At 40.7% G+C, this 21,301-nt stretch overlaps 1 protein-coding gene and 1 long non-coding RNA gene across 2 annotated transcripts in view; one reads left to right on the top strand and one right to left on the bottom strand.

The window, feature by feature from the left end:
• LOC122560171 (uncharacterized) overlaps nt 1-14,920 on the top strand; it is a 45,039-nt gene extending 30,119 nt beyond the window's left edge. Inside the window, exon 3 of the long non-coding RNA XR_006314677.2 lies at nt 11,623-14,920. This is a non-coding gene — a long non-coding RNA (uncharacterized LOC122560171). The remainder of the gene's footprint in view (nt 1-11,622) is intronic.
• Nucleotides 1-21,301, bottom strand: part of nol4lb (nucleolar protein 4-like b) — a 521,420-nt gene that overhangs the window by 405,854 nt on the left and 94,265 nt on the right. The gene's annotated exons all lie outside the window — the stretch shown is intronic.

Below are 21,301 nucleotides of genomic sequence, written 5' to 3'. Positions count from 1 at the left end.
TTGGAGTATTTGTACCAAGCTCAAATCATCTGTAGCAAGCAGTGGGACATGTCTGAAAGTCTTAAGGGAGTTATCTACATTGACTTCATGGAGAATCCATTGCAGTTAGTCAAGACAGCTTCCCATTCCAGCCAGGCATTCATCATGACAGCCATTTGGTCAGGGTAGCTTTGCACAGTGGGTTTGTGCCTTTGTACTTCAAGGAGCAGGTCATAGTCAGTTCTTCATCTCCACAGGGGCCAGGTGGGGTGTTGGTGAAGAGTGCCATTGTTGGGGGATATGTGTAGCCACCAGTCAGGAGTTTATACTTGTATTGTCTGGGGCTGGCCGGTCATGTTGACCAAGGGGAATAATCCATTGTCGTCCCATTACCATCGTTCATTGATGTTAAGAGGGAAGGGCAGGTGGGTTGCTAGGGTGAATGTGAAGTGGGTTGTCTTGGTTGATGACATGGAAAAGTGTGAAAACTATGAGGTTGTCAGAGTGGGAACCCCAAAAGGATGATTTGGTGCTCTCAGTGACAGGTTCACACTCGGACTGAAAGGCAATGGCAGAAAACAGCTTGTAACCATTTCCCTTATGATGCACACAGTAATTGTGCAATTCCAGGAGGACATCCTGAATAAATGCACTTGCAATGGGAGGGGTAAAGAAGTGCATCCCTAACTGGTCATTGGACATTCACTGGAGAAGAACACTGGCATCACACACATTAAATATTAATGACACAAGGTTGCAAGCTTTGTTTTCCCTGGCTACCATGCAACATTGAACCTCGCTGTATACAGTTTTGCACCTTCCTAGCACCATCACTGCCTGAGACAGACACTCCTATTGAAGCAGCCAGCTGAGCAGTAATCAGTGTTGAAGGGTGAGGGTCTAAGGTGTTGAATTAAGCCAGTGTCCTGTGCATACATTGCTAACTCTGCTCCCACATGATGTTATTGTTTATCCTCTACCACAGCACATCCTTGGGGACCAAGGAGTGATGCTGCAGGATGCAACAAATTATCTAAGCCCTACATAGAGGCATGGACAATCACGGGAATGATGGAAAACAATCCTTTATCACAAACTCAAACTGGGAACATAAACGTCAGCTGTGGGCTCCATATGCCCCTTATGTAACCTTTCTTCCATTCTCCTCCTGCACAACTCAATGAGCTCTCCTATGGCACAGTCAGAGTGGAGGGAGCCTGCTCCAAAGTGGAATGCATTGGCTATGAAGGTTTAGTGGGGCAACTGTGGGGATGATTTTGTCTGAATGGACCAGAGATGCTGAGGGTTCTTGCTTGAGGAAAGATGGTCTCTCCCAGCCTGAATTTCTAAGGATTGGAAGGGTGGATGTGGAGAGCCCATCCACCTTTGCAGTCTCTTGAGTTTACACTACCAAGGGATTTAGGGTGTGCCCTCTTTAAGCTGCATGCTTCCTTGCACTGCCCTGTTTCTATGTGAAGATATGGCACCTGAACCATGGCCAAGACTTCTTCTCCCATATCTTGCCCTGGATTTGGTTTTGAGGGCCAATATCTGTAGCGATGGAGTGCAGATGTGCATGACACTCCAGAATACTATGATCATATCTGGGCCTTTCTCTCAATCACAGCCATAACTATCACTGGATGCATCACTTCAGCTTCTCAGCTGGGGACATGGGTTTGAATCCTGTTAAGCCAGATGATGAAATTTATATACAATGTTGAAAAGCTAGCCTAATGACAGCCATGTAACCATTATCATAAAACCCATCTGCTTCATTTAACGTTCTTTAAGGATGCAACTCTGGCATCCTTATCTGGTCTAGTCTACCAGTAATGTGGTTGACTCTCAACTACCGTCCGGGCAATAAGGATGAATAGTAAATGCTGGCTTAGTCAGCAATACCCATCTCCCAAGAACAAATAAAAATACAGAATATCAAATCTTTACTGTACATGTACAATCTAGCCAAACAAGACTTTTGCCCACATAGCATTCTTCCTGGCACCATTCTAAATGACATTGTAAAAAATACCCCTGCCATCAGTTATCCTCCCCTTCAAATCTACTATTGTCATGCATTTCCTCCAAAAAACACAGCATCATCTCTCTATTCTTGTTAAGCACTGCCCAACCTTCAATCTCACTTTCTTTTCCAATGAAGCTTTGGCACATCTCAGATTTATGCCCACCTTTTCAATAACTCTCTGTTTGAATCTTCATCAAGGACAACAAAAGAACAGCAATAAATGCTCTCATGAGTAAATAAATAAAACATCCACTTATAGTGCACTCCATGCAGAGAACTAAAGCAGCTATAGACAAAGTCAGTAACGATATTCTCTGTGACTGTGACCATGGTGCATTATTCCTCTTGTCTCTTAACCTCCATGCAGTCATTATAATCGTGCTGCCCATCTCTAGTATTATCTTTACTGCCTGCTCATCCATGAGAGCAAATACAGAATTCTGATGACCTCTTCAATCAAGGAAGTCCAATTTGCTTTGGAACGTACCTTGGAGCAGCTGAGTGCTGGTACAGAGCGGTCATAGGCTTGGAGCGGAGCAGGGACAGCTATTGGACTGGGGTCTGGCACAGGTGGTCAGACTTCGTGCAGAGGCCCCCCCGCTGAGCTGCTGCAATGTAATGTTTATTTGAAATTTTTTACCTGACTGTAATGTCAATCTTTTAATGATATCTTATTTCTAACTTATTTTTTAAGCTCTGTAAAGTAATGCAAATATGTTTTATTCCTCTTTTGTATCCCTGATTTTTACCTCGGTACTTGTCCTTAAGATGGCACCATAAGGGACAGATATTGTAAAAGATTTTCACTGTACTTCTACAATGGAGTACATGTGACTATAAAGGATATTCTATTCTATTCTATTCTATATGATCTTCAACACGTCTTTTTATCATACATTCCCATTTGCTGAGAATTAGAAACTGCTAAACTCAACATGCTTACAAACTGAGAATTTCAGTTCCTCAGTTTGGATTGTTCCAGTATGGAAAAAATGGTTTTCTAAATATTCCATGTCAGCCTCTGCAAGCTAAATTTCTATTGTGTTGTTAAGACTGCGGTAAACTGAAAATATGAACTATTATCTATGTTTCAGGATCAGGTTTGGTAGCACTTTAAACACTTGTATAAATTGCTTGAAAATACTGGAATAGGTGAGAAAAGTACCTCACAATTATTCTATTGCAGCCTCATCAGGTCAGTAGGTAATAATACTTGCAAGCAGAACTTTAGCGTTATGTTGCTGATCAGTTGATGATAATTTTTTATTAACATAGGCATAAATTTGAATGATCGGTTGCCCTCTAAAATAAATCTGCCACATTTAAGGAATTTGTTGGCTATCACTGGAAAAATTATCTTGAATAATTTACATTGTTTAAAATCAAACTTTTCCTTAAAAATGCTGTTGTTTTATGTTATGTACTTGAATTTCCGAATTTCAGATGGGACAGTGTGCACATCAGTATTAGAAGTAAAAGACAGTCCATGCCACCTCTAATAGTTCAGACAAATGAATTCCCTCGCAGTCTTCCCATTTGATACTGTGTTAAATCATTTCTGCAACAACCCATCGTTTGAAATTCAGAAACTAGCCCATTACTGAGAGGCATTAATATATAATAATGGAACCCCTGTGAACCCCTGTGAAATACTTATTGGATAGTTCATCTCTTCCTGAACAAGAATGACAATTAATGCATTATGTGTTTTATATGGATTACTATTAAAACTACCATTACGAGTTAATACTGCTCTCTTTCAACATTAGCAAGCAAATAATTAATATGTTAAAACTTTTTTTCTAATATGTGCACAACAGTTTTACAATTTGGAACTGTCTTTTAGAATAACATTTATATAAAAGCTCTTTTATGAACAATTTTTTAAAAATAACCTGTAAAACAGCCTCTGTTCTCTCCAGAAAGTATGCAAGCAAAGATTGTAATGACACAGCAAAGGCAACCAATTTAACATAAAGAGAGCTTCTCCACTTCTATACACCATAAACACAAATTTAAAAAATGACTCATCTTCACCTCAGGATATTTTAGTTTAGCATTGGGATACTCCCGCCGAAAATGTACCTGATAAAACCTCTCATCACAACCTTAGAGAAGTCACATAACAATGTGAATGTTGGAAATCTGAATTAGAAACAGAAAGGGCTAGAAAAACACAGCAGACCCACCAGGATCTGAAACTAGAAAAGACTGACAAGACATTAGGTGATAAAATAGAAAAAGGGGCAATAGTAAATGATGGATATCTGAAATCAATTATGATTAAAACGGAAATTTTAAATGATTGGTATCTAAAATCTATACTGATGAAGCAGAAAAACCCCAGAACAATATAACCTGTCTGTTACTGCTGACTTGCTGTGCATTTCTTTTCTTTTTATTACAATTAATATGCTGGATAGCAGCACTTATGTCAGAACTGATTCTAACAAATGGTCTCCAAATGAAACATTCAGCTTTATTATCAGTCGAGATTCAGTTAGGCTGACTGTGTGTTTTCACACTTTCTGCTTTTAAATTAGTCATTTCTTTTAGTGGTAACCTCCAAGGGGTATGTAGTGATTGTAACAAAGTCAGCCATGTTGATCTCATAGATTATGAGTTCCTTGATTGGGGCTGATAAACTGGTTCAATCAGGGACCTCTGGCTGACAGATAAAAACAGAAGTGTAGCATTGCCCTTTGATGTGAAGGGCACTGCTTGTCACTGGCCACTTGGGTGTTTCTTTTCTTCCTGGTGGTGGAAACTGAATAAAGACTTGTACACCTAGTGTCTTTCATGGTGTCTCACACCTGCACACACACAACATGGGTGCTAGGGAAAAAAATAAGCACTACCACAGTTAGGCGGTAGTGTGGGGGTAATTAAAAATTCAGAAAAATGTTTAAAAAGGGAAAATAAAAACAGGAGAGTCAAAAAAAACAGAAGTGTCAGATATCCTGTTATCTCTGAGAGTTGGCTCTGAGGGAGCGGGTTAATTGTTAAGGATTGTCCATGTGTAAATAAAGGGTGACTTGGTGATGGGATACTAGCGTCTGTGGAGTTATTTTAGGGCAAATCCTCATTCTAATCCTGACAATTTCATTCTCACAAGTAGACCAAGGACATGCATCCCAAATGATTTAAAAGTGAGTTTGACAAAGCTACACTTGGTACAAAACAGAGCACCAAACAACAGTAAAGGATATATGTGTCTAAGCAGAAGTATGAAGTAGAAAGTCAGAGGTCAATGTTACAACCATTCATAACTGAATCTTGCTTTCAGAGTCCAACTTGAATAGAAAAGGCTGAGTGGAATATGGGCCAAGTGCTGGCAAATGGACTTGATTAATTTAGGATATCTGATCAGCATGGATGAGTTTGACCGAAGGGTCTGTTTCCGTGCTGTATATCTCTATAACTCTATGACAAGGATGTATTCTGTGCACAAGAGCTTCTCGTTAGGATTTTATAGCTGTATTAATGGTAAAACTGTCAGCATTTTCCATTGTTGCTCCTTTGAAACTGACACAAATTTGTGGAGTCAGTATGTGAATAATTAAAAACAGAACTCCGTAGGTTCCTGTCAGTAATTCTACTCTCCAGTATAGGGGGCGCCATTGAAAGTTTGTTATGATACTAGCTGATGTTATTACTGGATGAGTCAGATCCCAGAATGAAATTTGTCTTGATAGATTTTATTTTGGTTCTAATGAGACACTGGTTCTCATTGAAACACAAGCATGCAATGTTGTTGGTTTTAGCACATAGAACATAGAACGTTACAGCGTAGTACAGGCTCTGCAGCCCTTAATGTTGCGCCGACCTGTGAAATTAATCTGATGCCCATCTAAACTACACCATTCCATTATTATCCATCTATTTGTCCAATGCCCATTTAAATGTCCTTAACATTGGCAAGTCTACCACTGTTGCAGGCAGGCCATTTTATGCCTGTACTATTCTCTGAGTAAAGAAACTACCCCTAAATCTGTCCTAAAATGATGTCCCCTCGTGTTAGCCTTCACCATCCGAGGAAAAAGGCTTTCACTGTCCATCCTATCTAACCCTCTGATTATCTTATACGTCTCGATTAAGTCACCTCTCAACCTTCTTCTCTCCAATGAAAACAGCCTCAGTTCCCTCAGCCTTTCCTCATAAGACTTTCCTTCCATACCAGGCAAAATCCTAGTAAATCTCCTCTGAACCCTTTCCAAAGTTTCCACATCCTTCTGATAATATGGTCACCAGAACTGTACGCAATACTTTAGGTGCGGCCTTACCAGTGTCTTGTACAGCTGAAGCGTGACCTCTTGGCTCCGAAACTCAATCCCTTTACCAATAAATGCCAGCACACCATATACCTTCCTAACAACCCTATCAACCTGGTGGCAACTTTCAGGGATTTATGCGCCGGGACACCAAAATTTCTCTGTTCATCCAAGCTGCCAAGAATTTTACCATTAGCCCAGTACTCTGCATTCTTCTGAAGTGAACTAGCTCACACTTTTCCGCAACTATTTACATACAGCAAATGTTGAAAGATTTTGAAACACATCGTAAAAATATAAACCATTTAATCTTAAAAGCACCCCTTTACAATACTCACACCAGAAAGCATTCCTTTATCTATTGTCCAATATGATTTAATTAAATTGTGGCTTTAACTCCAATTCTTGAGGATCTGATAGCCTTTTCTTGGAGCCTTCATACACTGAGCTTAAACTTTCTAACCTTCAAATAATCCATTGAGAGTTTTAACCAAAAACTTCAGGACTTGACTTCCGCTAAATTCCTTGCATTGAGCTGAGCTGTTTTTAACAATTGTAAACCATCTTCTTCTTTTCTGTACAACAACTGCTTCACACATTCAACTTCAGGGAGGAGAAAGTCCTCTTGACATTCAACTTCAGCCAGGAACCCTGCAGAACTGCCAAATTGAAACTAAAAAAAATCTTTCTTTTGCATGTAATGGATATATCCCATGATCAAACAAAAAAAATCCTTAACTTCTAATGCCTATCTCTGCTAATCTGGAGTCTAATGCACAGCAGTTCACTTTGTTTGTTTGTAAAATTCTCCCAATGTAAACAAAAATCCATTACTCTCCCGGAAGTCTCTCTCTCACTATTTTCTTTTCAAAATCACCGTGGCTTCAGAAATACTTACAAGTTAATCATTACACCCTTTTTGACACACAGAAACCTAGTATGTCTCTAGTTTAAATTTAAAAATCCAAACTCAAAAATAAATTATATTAAAATATATATAAAGTAAAGAATTAACATCACATTTCCACAAACGCAATCAAGTGAAAATCGTTAGATGATGAATCCATACATTTTCATGCTATTAGTATTACTGCAAAAATTTTTTCATGTTACATTGTTTTATATTGCAAAAATATACATTATTCATAAAAACCTTTATGTACATATACAGGTACTGGAGTACCTGCACTCTTTGCATGTCAAGAAACACAGATGTTGGATCTGACATCCCCTGCAGTTGCAAAGGCCAAAGACATTTCTTATTTGTGCAGGACACTACTTATATATTTTTTGATATTAAACTGATAAGAACAGATTTTTATTATTGCAAAAACATACTTTACTAAAAAAAAAATTTCCACAGTTACTGAAGCAGTTTTGTAAAGTTTTTGCACATGAAGAACAAACATTGGAATTTGGCATTACCTGAAGTTGCAAAAACTAACCAAAGTATTTCTTTGGTTATGCAGGACAATATTTACATACATTTGAGGCACTGAGAGGGTCTGAACTGAACAGACTCCCATTGTACTTTAGCAGAAAGACCTGAAACAATAGTCTTTCCCCACTGCGTTTTGGCGGCAGCTGCCACAAGCTTCAACGCGTCCCTCAGCACGTAATCCTGGATCTTGGAATATGCCAGTCTCTAACACTTGGCCAAGGTCAAGTCCTTGCTCTGGGTGGGGTGTATTGCCAAGGTGAAGCAGAAACTGGGCAGATGGGAGCACTGCTCTTTCTCCTTTGGGCATAAAGGTTTGGTCATCAGGTGTGAGATACTATCAATATTGCTGTATGTGGCACAGGTCTGGCATATTCCCTAAGCCTACACCACTGTAGTCACCCAAGCCATCTTCCACTTTATATATACATACATAGTCACTAGAGCAGTTTAGTTCTGCATAGTTTTTGCATATTGAGAACAAACATTGGAGTTTGACTCTTCCGACAGTTCCAGCAACCAAAAGGCATTTCTTATTTATACAACATATTATTTACAATTATTTGAGGTATTGTGAGAATCCAAAAACTTCACAGACCCCCATTTAACTTTGGGAGGAAGACCTTAGATAGTGGCAGCAACTGCCCCAAGCTTTAGTGTGTCCCTCCGCAAATGGGCCTGGACCTTGGAATGTGCCAGTGTACAACACTTGGTCGAGGTCAGCAACTTGTTCTGGAACAGCAACTGGGTAGACTGTAGAACATCTTTCACCAAGTTGATGGTATCCCAGGCACAGCCGATGTTTGTCTTAGTATGTATCCCGGGGAACAGACCATAAATCAGAGTCCTGCAACAAGGACAAACCTCCACAAAAACCATTTCTCCAGACTTCCTTTGCAAAGGCACATTCCAGCAGGACGTGTGACAGTCTCAATCCACCCACAGCCGCTTCAAGGGTAGTGTGCGGTGATGCAGAGTGTCTGGAAGTATGTTAGGATCTCACAGACAGTGCCCTTCTCACCACCAGCCAGGCAATACTCATAGAATCCCTACAGTTTGGAATCAAGTTCACAATGTCCCTTCAGAGAGCATACCCAGACTCACACCATATACCTGAAGCCCTGAATTTCCCATAGCCAATCCACCTAGCCTGCAAATCCCTGGACACTATGGACAATTTAGCATAGCCAATCCACCCAACTTGCACATCTTTGGATTGTGGGAGGAAGCCTAGACAGACACAGGGAGAATATGCAAACACCACACAGACATCGCCTGAAGCTAGAATTGAACCTGAGTCCCTGGTGCTGGGAGGAAGCAATGCTAACCACTGAGCCACTGTTCTGCCCCAATATCTTGATGCTCTATGCTTTCAATATCTCTTATATTACCGGCTATAGAGTTGACCAGGAAAATTTTGGCCATGATATGAAGCTCCCCTGTATGAAGCTTGTTATCACTTGTATTTGTCGGCTGACATTATTTCACCTCTGAAAGTCATCCCCAGCAAACAATACCATATGGTTTCCATGCATGTACTGACATTTTAAATGTTAATTTTAATTGCATGGATAATAGGAAAAAGCAATACATTGGAATTAGCACACACCTTTGATTCCACCATGGAAATGATGTGCCACTGATAAAACTGTGCCCTTGGTTTGTCAAACAAAACTGAAGTTAGCGGAAAAAAAATTGAAATCAACAGAATAAAAATACTTACTAAAATTTCTTGTTTATATATTTTTTGCCTTAGGTCAATTTAACCCCCATTATATTTTGTTGTGTGCTCCAAAATCTTGTTTTTGAAAGATGAATCAACTTTGATGTGTTGGAACAGAAGGGCAGTGAATATCATCACATAAATTTTATTTATGATGTTGCTGAATGAAGGATTCAACAATGCAGACACTTTAAACAGTTTGAGGAATAATTCAACAATTGCTCATAGAAAATATCTTCACAAAATTAACCCTTTGCCTTTCCAATCTTTCTCATGCCCAAGTAGAGAAACTCAGTTTAAACTTATATCTACTTGGTGGCTGCCTGTACTGTAATAAAACAAAGAACTACAGATGTTGGAATTTTGAAACAAAACCAAAAAAAGTTCTGAAAAAGGGTGACTGGATTTGAAACTTTAACTCTGCTTTCTTTCCACAGATTTTGTCAGACCTGCTGAGTTTGTACAGAAATTTCTGTTTATGCTTCTACGGTACTTCCTTCAGTTGCACATATTTTTTCCTGAGCTGTACATTTGAATTTTTCCTCACAGTTCAACCAACACCAATGTTTCTGATTCTGATACCTACTATAACAGTGCTTCCCTTTTCTAATAACCTGTGCAAGAGTTACAGCACTACAGAATCTCATGATTCATCTCTATGCTGCTTCAGTGTCTCCAGTACTCTATGTACCTGAGTGCTGGCAGCATCTAAAACTGGCAGCATCTAAAACTGGGGCTGTACTTAACCTTTTCAGGCTGCAGTACCTAATTTCTAACACAAACTAAATCCTCAGAAAGAATAATGCGGGTTATGTTCCATGAGAAAGTTTATGTCTGTCCCTGTCATCTTGTCTGCCAAATCAGTTTAATATCAAAATTTTCCTATGGATCTGAGCATTCATGTCATTATATCGGACTCTGGATTTGCTACAAGCTTAGAAGTGGACAATGGAACTTTCATTCCATGTATCAAGACATCATTTGTGGATTTTGGGATAACACAAACCAGCCACCAGATGGTGGAAATCGGTAGATGTGTTGCCCAATAAATTTAAGGCAAGGAATTGGTGGTCTGCAGCAAAGCAATGGTGCTCACTACTGACCATGAAGGAAGCTGTATAGCATATACTTCCAGCAATCTATGTTGTAAGGATTTGTCTTTTTCTGATGTTAGCTTGAATCTAGCACCAAGCCATGGAACTCTCCAAGTGTCAAACAACAGCGAGGTCATGGAACAGGATAGGCAGCCAATTACATTGAAGTATTTTCATCAATGCAAATAAAATATACTTTAATATCCTTTGCTGTAAGAGAAATAATTGATATGTATGGGAATGCACTAGGAACTGAAATATCATAAACAAATTTAAATATCATAAAACGTGGTATCATAAATTTAACATTCCACAAGTGTAAAGTTAGTTCTCTGGGACCAGAAACATTATCTGCGGTGGTTATGAATGTAGTACTATGCTAATAGATTGACATATTAATGAACTGAAATCTGCAACCCATCCTAAAAGATGAAAGACTTAACAGCAATCTAAGTTTGTTCAATATATCATTTCAGCTGTATGACACTGTAATCTTTTGCTATTAATTCTGTGACTTATGATCCTGCTTCACAGCTACCTAATGAAGGAATAGCAGTCCGAAAGCTAATGTTTCCAAATAAACCTGTTAGACTATAACCTGGTGTTGTGTGATTTTTAACTGTGTTAACAGGGTCATAGAGATATACATCATGCAAACAGACCCTTTCTTCGATTGGCCCATGCTGATCAGATATCCTAAATAAATCTAGTCTCATTTGCCAGCATTTGGCCTGTATCTCTTTAAACCCTTCCTACTCCATGTACACATCCAGATGCCTTTTAAATGTTGTAGTTGTACTGGCCTCTTGATCCCTTTTAAATCTTTTCCCTCTCACCTCTAGTTTTGGACTCCCCCACAATGGGGGGGGGGGGGCGGTTCTATTTACTCTATGGTTGACACACACGGATGGTTACAGGGGAGTTGGGATATTTCTTTTATTATGCAAAATACAATGGTGTGTTTTTAAATATTTTAATGAACATTTATGTCAGTGTCCAGCCTGTGGGACATGGCTCTGTTTACAGACTAAGCTAGCCTTCCCTTATTTATGCTGTCTTTAAAAATAAACATTCTTGTTTGTTCACAGGAATTGGGTGCTGCTGACTCGGCCAACATTGAATGCCATTCCTAATTGTCCTTGAGAAGGTGCTGGTGAGCTAATTTCTTGAATGACTGCAGTACTTCAGAGATTGAAACACCCACAGTGTTATAGGTGGGAGAGTCCAAGACTTTGACTAGCAACAATGAAGGAAAACCAATATAACTGGAAATCAGGATACTATGTAATTTGGATGGGAACTTGCAAGTGGTGGTGTTCTTATGCACTTATTGCCCTTCTTCTAGGTGGTAAAGGTTTGAAAGGTGCTGTCAGAGGAGTCTTGGTGAGTTACTGCAGTGCATCTGCAGCTGATGCACATTGTTGCCACTATGCATCAGTGGTAAAGGGATTGAATGTTGAAGATGGTGTATGGAGTGATAATCAAGTCGGCAGCTTTGTCCTGGATGATGTCAAACTACTTCAGTGTTGTTGGAGCAGCACCTCCAGACAAATGGATAGTATTCCAACATACTTCTTACTTGTGGCTTGAAGATTTGAGAGACAGAAGATGATTTTTTCGTCACAGAAATTCCTAGCCTTTGATCTGCTCTTGTAGCTGGTGTACTTCTCTATGGCTGGTCCAAATGAGTTTCTGGTCAACAGTAACCTCCACGATGTTGATAGTGGGGGATTCAATGATGGTTATACCATTTGAGTGTCATGGGGTTCTTTCATGTAGGAGATGGTCATAATCTGGCACCTGTGTATCACAAATGTTACTTGCAACTCATCCATCCAAGTCTGGATGTTAAATAGATATGCTGCATATGCAATGGAGGAGGTGCACATCACTGATACTATCTCCATCCAGGCATACTGGGAGCAACTCAAGTCCACTGTCCTGACCATGATGTTTTTCACTATCATAAAACCAGGATCTGGTTTGATGCCAATGATACCCACATCCACAATTTTCGCAAGCGGAGATAAGCAGCTGTTATGAAGTTGAAGGCGTTTACTGTACTTTTGAGAGTGAGTGCTGTTCTGCACTGAGAGCTTACAAGAGTAGTCTCAGAGTGTGCTGGAAAATTAAAAATATGTAACATTTGGCTGTGAAATAGAGTTGGTTGCAGTTTTGACAACAATTTGAATTTAACCAATCAATTTAAGTTATGCCCCAGGATACTAAAGCCCATTGAGTTTGAATTTATTGTTTTACCAACATTGAACCAATGAGATGATCTGATGTTGGGAATATAAAAAAGGCAGGCATTTTGAAACTCAGTCAGAGCAACTGCCATCGAGAGAGAGAGAGACCCAAGACATTGAAACATTCTCTATCAAAGGTACCTTTTCATATTAAATGTCTTCACAGTAAAAAGAGAGAAGATGACCCAGGGAGATCTTCAGTGAGAAGAAGAAAGACACCGAAGATGACAGCCGCTGTATGGTTTTGAAATTAAGTTGAAGTAATTTGAATAAGTGTCTTATTGGAACTGTATATTGTTATAGAGTTGGAGGCAGGTATAAAACATTTATGAGAAAGAGGGGCTTAGAGTTGTGAATAGTTGTTGTTTAATGTTCACTTCTCAATTTAAAGAATAATTTGATATTATTTTCTTTAAATAGGGTAATTTGGGTGTTCTCTGTCACTAATATTTCAACAGATTATGAGACGAGGTGGGTTTTTCTGGGTGTTTGGTTAAATTAACGGAAGGGTTCACCGCCGTGTTGTAACAGTTCAGGTCTGAGATTTGGACAAGTTTAGACAGATCCAGTCTGAGATGTGGACAGATTTGAACAGATTTGGATGTATGAAAGATCCCATCAGATTTAAACACTTGCCAATTAGTTTCCTAGATCTTTAAATAAAACATAGATGAGACAATTTGTTTAATTTCAGTTATTTGTGGTTGGTTAAATGAAAAGTGAGGGAAATGGCTCTTAACATTGCTAAAGAGGTCCTGGGGTTTGAAGATGCTGCCCAAATTTGCAGAGAAAGTTTAGAAAGAGAGGAAGGATATACTTTTAGAATTCGCTAGTAGGTTATAATTGGATTTAATCAAGGTTCAAAAGGAAAGCTGAAATTGTAATGAGTTCGTCAATCATTTAGGTATATCAGAGAAACAGACAAGTGCAGTAAAGTTAGAAAACTTAAATTGCAATTGAGGCAAATTGAGTTAGAAGATAAAGAACGGGAAAGAGGTGCCATGAGAGAAGAAAGAGAGAAAGAAGAGAGCAAGAAAGGGAGAGAGAAGAAAGAAAGAGAGAGGAAAAAGAAAGGGAGAGAAGGTTCAAAGCTGAGCAAAGAGAGAGAGAAGAAAGAGAAAGATAGAGAGAATTTGAACTTCAGAAGTTGCAAATTAGTCAGGAAAGTCAAATTAATAGGATGGAGATGAAGAGAGAAGGTAGTGATGTATACAAATATGTTAAAACATTGCCACATTTTGATGAGAAAGATGTCGAAGGCCTTCTTTATTTCATGTGAAAAATGGGCTAGGCAGATGAGTGGTCAGAGAACTTGTGAGGAATGCTAGTTCAGACTAAGCTGGAAGGCAGAGCTAGTGAGATATTTGCAGCACTGTCAGATGAGGGGTCAAGAGATTATACAGATGTCAAACAGGCTATTTTGAGTGCTTATGAATTGGTACCAGAAGCGTATAGATAGAGGTTCAGAAGCATAAAGGAGCCAAGTCAGACTTAGGTTGACTTTGAAAGAATTAAACATAGTAATTTTGATAGATGGTTGTAGCCTTAGAAATAGATAAGACCTGTGAGGCTCTAAGAGCGATTATTCTGCTGGGGGAGTTTAAAAACTCACTTCCTGAGATGATAAGAATTCATGTGGATGAACAGAAAGTTCAAGAAGTGAGAAGAGCCGCAGAGATGGCAAATGAATATGCATTGGTACATAAGGCAAAATTTAGCTTCCAGCAAGAATTTCATCCTGTGAGGGATAGAAACTGGGAGAAGTGGAGATCCTGCACTATAAAACAAAGAGTAGAGCACAACGGTAATAGTTTACCGGTAGAAAAAGAAGCCCAAGAGGGTGAAAAGGAGGTGAAAGGCCTCAGGTGTTCCACTATGGTAAGGTGGGACATGTAAAGTCACAGTGCTGGTCATTGAAGAAAGGCACTGTGGGAAAAGATGTGGTGAAAGAGGCTAAGCCAGTCGCATTAGTGAAAGTAGCAAAGCAAATCCCAAAAAATTCAAGGAGTTGCAGAAGAGTGCACAACCTAAGCAGGGGCTGGGTATTGAGTTAGAGCCTGATCTTGATAAAAGATTTTTATTCTGTGGGTAAAGTTTACTCTGGAAGAACAAGGAGAGAAGGGAAAGAAGTTATAATTTTAATAGATAAAGGTTCTAATCAGTCTCTAATAATAAGAGATGAACGTATCTATACTCTTTCTGACATGATACTAGAGAGAGTGGTATTTTTTGGAATAGATGGACAGAAATTTAGCATTCATAGAGTCATAGAGATGTACAGCATGGAAACAGACCCTTCAGTCCAACCCGTCCATGCCAACTAGATATCCCAACCCAGTCTAGTCCCACCTGCCAGCACCCAGCCCATATCCCTCCAAACCCTTCCTATTCATATACCCATCCAGATACCTCTTAAATGTCGCAATTGTACCAGCCTCCACCACTTCCTTTGGCAGCTCATTCCATATCCGTACCACCCTCTGCCTGAAAGAGTTGCCCCTTAGGTTTCTTTTATATCTTTCCCCTCTCACCCTAAACCTATGCCTTCTAGTTCTGGACTCCCTGACCCCAGGGAAAAGACTTTGCCTATTTACCCTATCCATACCCCTCATAATTTTGTAAACCTCTATAAGGTCACCCCTCAGCCTCCGACTGCTCCAGGGAAAACAGCCCCAGCCTGTTCAGCCTCTCCTTATAGCTCAATTCTCTAACCCTGGCAACTTCCTTGTAAATCTTTTCTGAACCCTTTCAAGTTTCACAACATCTTTCCGATAGGAAGGAGACCAGAATTGCACGCAATATTCCAACAGTGGCCTAACCAATGTCCTGTACAGCCACAATATGACCTCCCAACTCCTGTACTCAATCCTCTGACCAATAAAGGAAAGCATACCAAACGCCTTCTTCACTAACCTATCTACCTGCGACTCCACTTTCAAGGAGCTATGAACCTGCACTCCAAGGTCTCTTTGTTCAGCAACACTCCCTAGGACCTTACCATTAAGTGTATAAGTCCTGCTAAGATATGCTTTCCCAAAATGCAGCATCTCGTATTTAGCTAAATTAAATTCCATCTGCTACTTCTCAGCCCATTGGCCCATCTGGTCAAGATCCTGTTGTAATCTGAAGTAACCCTCTTCACTGTCTACTACACCTCCAATATTGGTGTCATCTGCAAACTTACTAACTGTACCTCTTATGCTTGCATCCAAATCATTTATGTGAATGACAAAAAGTAGAGGACCCAGCACCGATCCTTGTGGCACTCCACTGGTCACAGGCCTCCAGTCTGAAAAACAACCCTCCACCACCACCCTCTGTCCTCTACCTTTGAGCCAGTTCTGTATCCAAATGGCTAGTTCTCCCTGTATTCCATGAGATCTAACCTTGCTAATCAGTCTCCCATGGGGAACCTTGTCGAACGCCTTACTGAAGTTCATATAGATCACATCTACTGCTCTGCCCTCATCAATTCTCTTTATTACTTCTTCAAAAAACTCAATCAAGTTTGTGAGACATGATTTCCCACGCACAAAGACATGTTGACTATCCCTAATCAGTCATTGCCTTTCCAAATACATGTACATCCTGTCCCTCAGGATTTCCTCCAACAACTTGCCCACCACCGAGGTCAGGCTCACCGGTCTATAGTTCCCTGGCTTGTCCTTACCGCCCTTCTTAAACAGTGGCACCACATTAGCCAGCCTCTAGTCTTCCGGCACCTCGCCTGAGACTATCGATGATACAAATATCTCAGCAAGAGGCCCAGCAATCACTTCTCTAGCTTCTCACAGAGTTCTTGGGTACACCTGATCAGGTCCTGGGGATTTATCCACCTTTACCCATTTCAAGGCATCCAGCACTTCCTCCTCTGTAATCTGGACATTTTGCAAGATGTCACCATCTATTTCCCTACAGTCTAGATCTTCCATATCCTTTTCCAAAGTAAATACTAATGCAAAATTTTCATTTAGTATCTCCCCCATTTTCTGCAGCTCCACACAAAGGCCACCTTGCTGATATTTGAGGGGCCCTATTCTCTCCCTAGTTACCCTTTTGTCCTTAATATATTTGTAAAAACCCTTTGGATTCTCCTTAATTCTATTTGCCAAAACTATTTCATGTCCCCTTTTTGCCCTCCTGATTTCCTTCTTAAATATACTCCTACTGCCTTTATACTCTTCTAAGGATTCACTCATCTATCCTGTCTATACCTTAAATATGCTTCCTTCTTTTTCTTAACCAAACCCTCAATTTCTTTAATCATCCAGCATTCCCTATACCTACCAGTCTTTCCTTTGTAGTGGTTCTGTTTGCCGAGCTGGGAATTTGTGTTGCAGACGTTTCGTCCCCTGTCTAGGTGACAACCTCAGTGCTTGGGAGCGTCCTGTGAAGCGCTTCTGTGATGTTTCCTCCGGCATTTATAGTGATTTGTCTCTGCCACTTCCGGTTGTCAGTTCCAGCTGTGCGCTGCAGTGGCCGGTATATTGGGTCCTGGTCGATGTGCTTGTTGATTGAATCAGTGGATGAGTGCCATGCCTCTAGGAGTTCCCTGGCTGTTCTCTGTTTGGCTTGTGCGATAATAGTAGTGTTGTCCCAGTCAAACTCATGTTGCTTGTTATCTGAGTGTGTGGCTACTCAGCTCGGCGAACAAAACCACAACAACGAGCACCGAGCTACATATCTTCTCCCAAACTTTGAACACCGACGGGCGAGAGATGCTAAGACAAGCCAGGAAATGGGAATCCTGTGCCAACCGCCTGAGCGCCACATACGAACAACTCCGGTTCCTGCACGAATGCCGAAAGTATCGAATCCTTCCACCAGTCAACAACCCACAAGCCAGGGACACAGCCAGACAGAACGGATTCAGGATGATCCAGGTAATGATTACAAACGCGCACAACAGACTTAAAGAAAAATGGCCAAACTAACACACAACAGAGAGGACACCACAACACACTCGTGGGTTAGAAACCTCTCCCACAGACAGCTCACAGACACGGAAAGAACAATACTGGCCAAGGGACTCAACTACAACCACAGGGATGCCAAGACAGCAGACTTCCTAGCAGCACTAGAATGCACACTCAGAAACAATGGACTGACAGAAGAGACACAACAAACAGTGAGACAAAGTATCGTACCCTGATAACAAGGAAAAGACAAACACATGACCTCAATACTAAGGAGAGGGAAGCACTAATAGCACTAAAAAACGATAAGAACATAATCATACTACCAGCAGACAAAGACAGAATGACGGTCATCCTGGACAAAGCAGAGTACATCCAAAAAGCGCAACAATACTTGCAGATACCAACACCTACCAAAAGAGGGAGTTTGACCCCACCCCACAGCTCACCAATAGGATAAACAACACACTGAGGAACCTACAAAAAAAACGGACAGATAACCAGGTTTGACCTACCGAGAATGAAACCTGAAAGCAACAACACCCCCAGATTCTATGGACTACCTAAAGTGCACAAACCAGACATCCCATTCAGACCCATAGTATCACTACCAGGGACACCATCACACAAACTGGCTAAAGAACTACAGCAGAAACTGAAACACCTGATCAGCGGATCCAGATACTCTATACAGTCAACACAGGAATTCTTGGACATCATCAGAAACATAAACATAGACAAGGAAGAAACCATGGTCTCATTCGATGTAACGGCACTGTTCACCTCTATCGACAAAACCCTAGCCAGAGAAACAACAGTCAACCCCTGCTGGACATACAGAACAGACAACAAGACTGCATACTCAAACTACTGGACCTGTGCCTCACAACACGCTTCACATTCAACAAACAAATATATGAACAAATCAACAGTACCTCCATGGGCTCACCCATCTCTGGACTCATAGCAGAAGCGGTAATGCAAAGGTTAGAGCAAACAGTCTTACTGCAAATTCAACCCAAACTCTGGGTCAGATATGTGGATGACACCTTTGTAATCATTAAAAACACAGAAATAGAGAACACACACCGGATCATCAACACCACACTCACAGGAATCCGATTCACTCGAGAGGAAGAAAAGGACAACCAACTCCCATTCCTAGATGTGATGGTACAGAGAACACCGAACGGAGAATTCACCACAAAGATATACAGGAAATCCACACACACAGACCAAGTCCTAAACTACGAAAGCAACCACCCCAACACACACAAAAGAAGTTGCATGAAGACACTATTCAAAAGGGCCACAACACACTGCAGTACACCAGAACTGCAAAATGAGGAAGAAGAACACCTATACAATGTATTCACCAAAAACAGATACCCCCCGCAATTTCATCAACAGATGCCTAAGGGAAAGACAATGGAATGAGGACATGCCACAATCCAAAGGACTAGCCACACTACCATACATCAAAAACAGTTCTGAACTGACAGCCAGACTACTGCGACTACTAAGACTCATAACAGCACACAAACCAACAGCCACTCTCAGACAACAACTAACCAGGTCAAAGGACGCGATACCCAGCATGAGCAAAACCAATGTAGTGTACAAAATCCCATGCAAGGACTGCACAAAACACTACATTGGACAAACAGGAAGATAGCTAACGATCCGCATCCATGAACACCAACTAGCCACGAATCTACATGACCAGCTATCCTTAGTAGCCACACACTCAGATGACAAGCAACATGAGTTCGACTGGGACAACACTACTATTATCGGACAAGCCAAACAGAAAACAGACAGGGAATTCCTAGAGGTATGGTACTCATCCACTGATTCAATCAACAAGCACATTGACCAGGACCCAATATACCGGCCACTGCAGCAGACAGCTGGAACTGACAACCGGAAGCGGCAGAGAAAAATCACTATAAATGCCGGAGGAAACATCACAGAAGCGCTTCACAGGAGGCTCCAAAGCACTGAGGATGTCACCTAGACAGGGGACGAAATGTCTGCAACACAAATTCCCAGCTCGGCAAACAGAACCACAACAACGAGCACCTGAGTTACAAATCCTCTCCCAAACTTTGAAGTCTTTCCTTTCACCCTGACAGGAATATACTTTTTCCTGGATTCTCGTTATCTCATTTCTGAAGGCTTCCCATTTTCCAGCTGTCCCTTTACCTGCGAACATCTGCCTCCAATCAGCTTTCGAAAGTTCGTGCCGAATACGGTCAAAATTGGCCTTTCTCCAATTTAGAACTTCAACTTTTAGATCTGGTCTATCCTTTTCCATCACTATTTTAAAACTAATAGAATTATGGTCACTGGCTTCAAAGTGCCCCCCCACTGACATCTTGGTCACCTGCCCTGCCTTATTTCCCAAGAGTAGGTCAAGTTTTGCACCTTCTCTGGTAGATACATCCACATACTGAATCAGAAAATTGTCTTGTACGCACTTAACAAATTCCTCTCCATCTCAATCTTTAATACTATGGCAATCCCAGTCTATATTTGGAAAGTTAAAATCCCCTACCATAACCACCCTATTATTTTTACAGATAGCTGAGATCTCCTTACAAGTTTGTTTCTCAATTTTATTCTGACTATTAGGGGGTCTATAATACAATCCCAATAAGGTTATCACCCCTTTCTTATTTCTCAGTTCCACCCAAATAACTTCCCTGAATGTATTTCTGGGAATATCCTCCCTCAGCACAGCTGTAATGCTATCCCTTATCAAAAATGCCACTCCACTCCTCTCTTGCCTCCCTTTCTATCCTTCCTGTAGCATTTGTATCCTGGAACATTAAGCTGCCAGTCCTGCCCATCCCTGCGCCATGTTTCTGTAATTGCTATGATATCCCAGTCCCATGTTCCTAACCATGCCCTGAGTTCATCTGCCTTCCCTGTTAGGCACCTTTCATTGAAATAAATGCAGTTTAATTTATTAGTCCTACCTTGTCCCTGCCTGCCCTGACTGTTTGACTCGATTCTGTTCTCAACTGTACCAGTCTCAGATTGATCTCTTCCCCTGTGTAAGATCAGGTTGAAGAGCCAAATCAAGACTGGGGAAGTAACAGTGAGAGTGATTGACAGAGACTTAGTTCAAGGAATACAGTTTGTTTTTGGGAATGATTTAGTAGGATTCAAGGTGGGAGTGACACCCCTTGTTGAGAAGCCAAAGGAAGACCAGGGAACTGAGGAGTTAAAAGAAAAATACCCTGAAATTTTTCCAGACTGTGTAGTAACAAGATCTCATTATCATAAGTCACAGCACGAAGCAAAACCTAAAGAGAAAGACAAAGGAGTTGAGGTTGTTAGCGGACATCCTGTTTGATGTGATGGTGCAGGAAAACCTGAACAGGCAGAGGATCAGGCAAAAGTGTTTAGTCCTGAATGGCTAATGGACTTATAACAGAAAGGATGAGATAATAACAGATATATTTATTGATGCATACTCAGAAAAGGAATCAGAAGGTATTCCTGAGAGTTATCTTAAAGATAGAATCCTAGGGTGAAAATGGAGACCATGGCAGGTTAGTGCAGAGGAGAAATGGGCGGAAGTGCACCAGATTGTG

The sequence above is a fragment of the Chiloscyllium plagiosum genome, unplaced genomic scaffold (genome assembly GCF_037043375.1).
Source record: "Chiloscyllium plagiosum isolate Xiang-an unplaced genomic scaffold, Cpla_swu_hap1 HiC_scaffold_15, whole genome shotgun sequence".
Taxonomy (NCBI): Eukaryota; Metazoa; Chordata; class Chondrichthyes; order Orectolobiformes; family Hemiscylliidae; genus Chiloscyllium; species Chiloscyllium plagiosum.
This window is presented reverse-complemented; position numbering and strand designations above follow the sequence as displayed.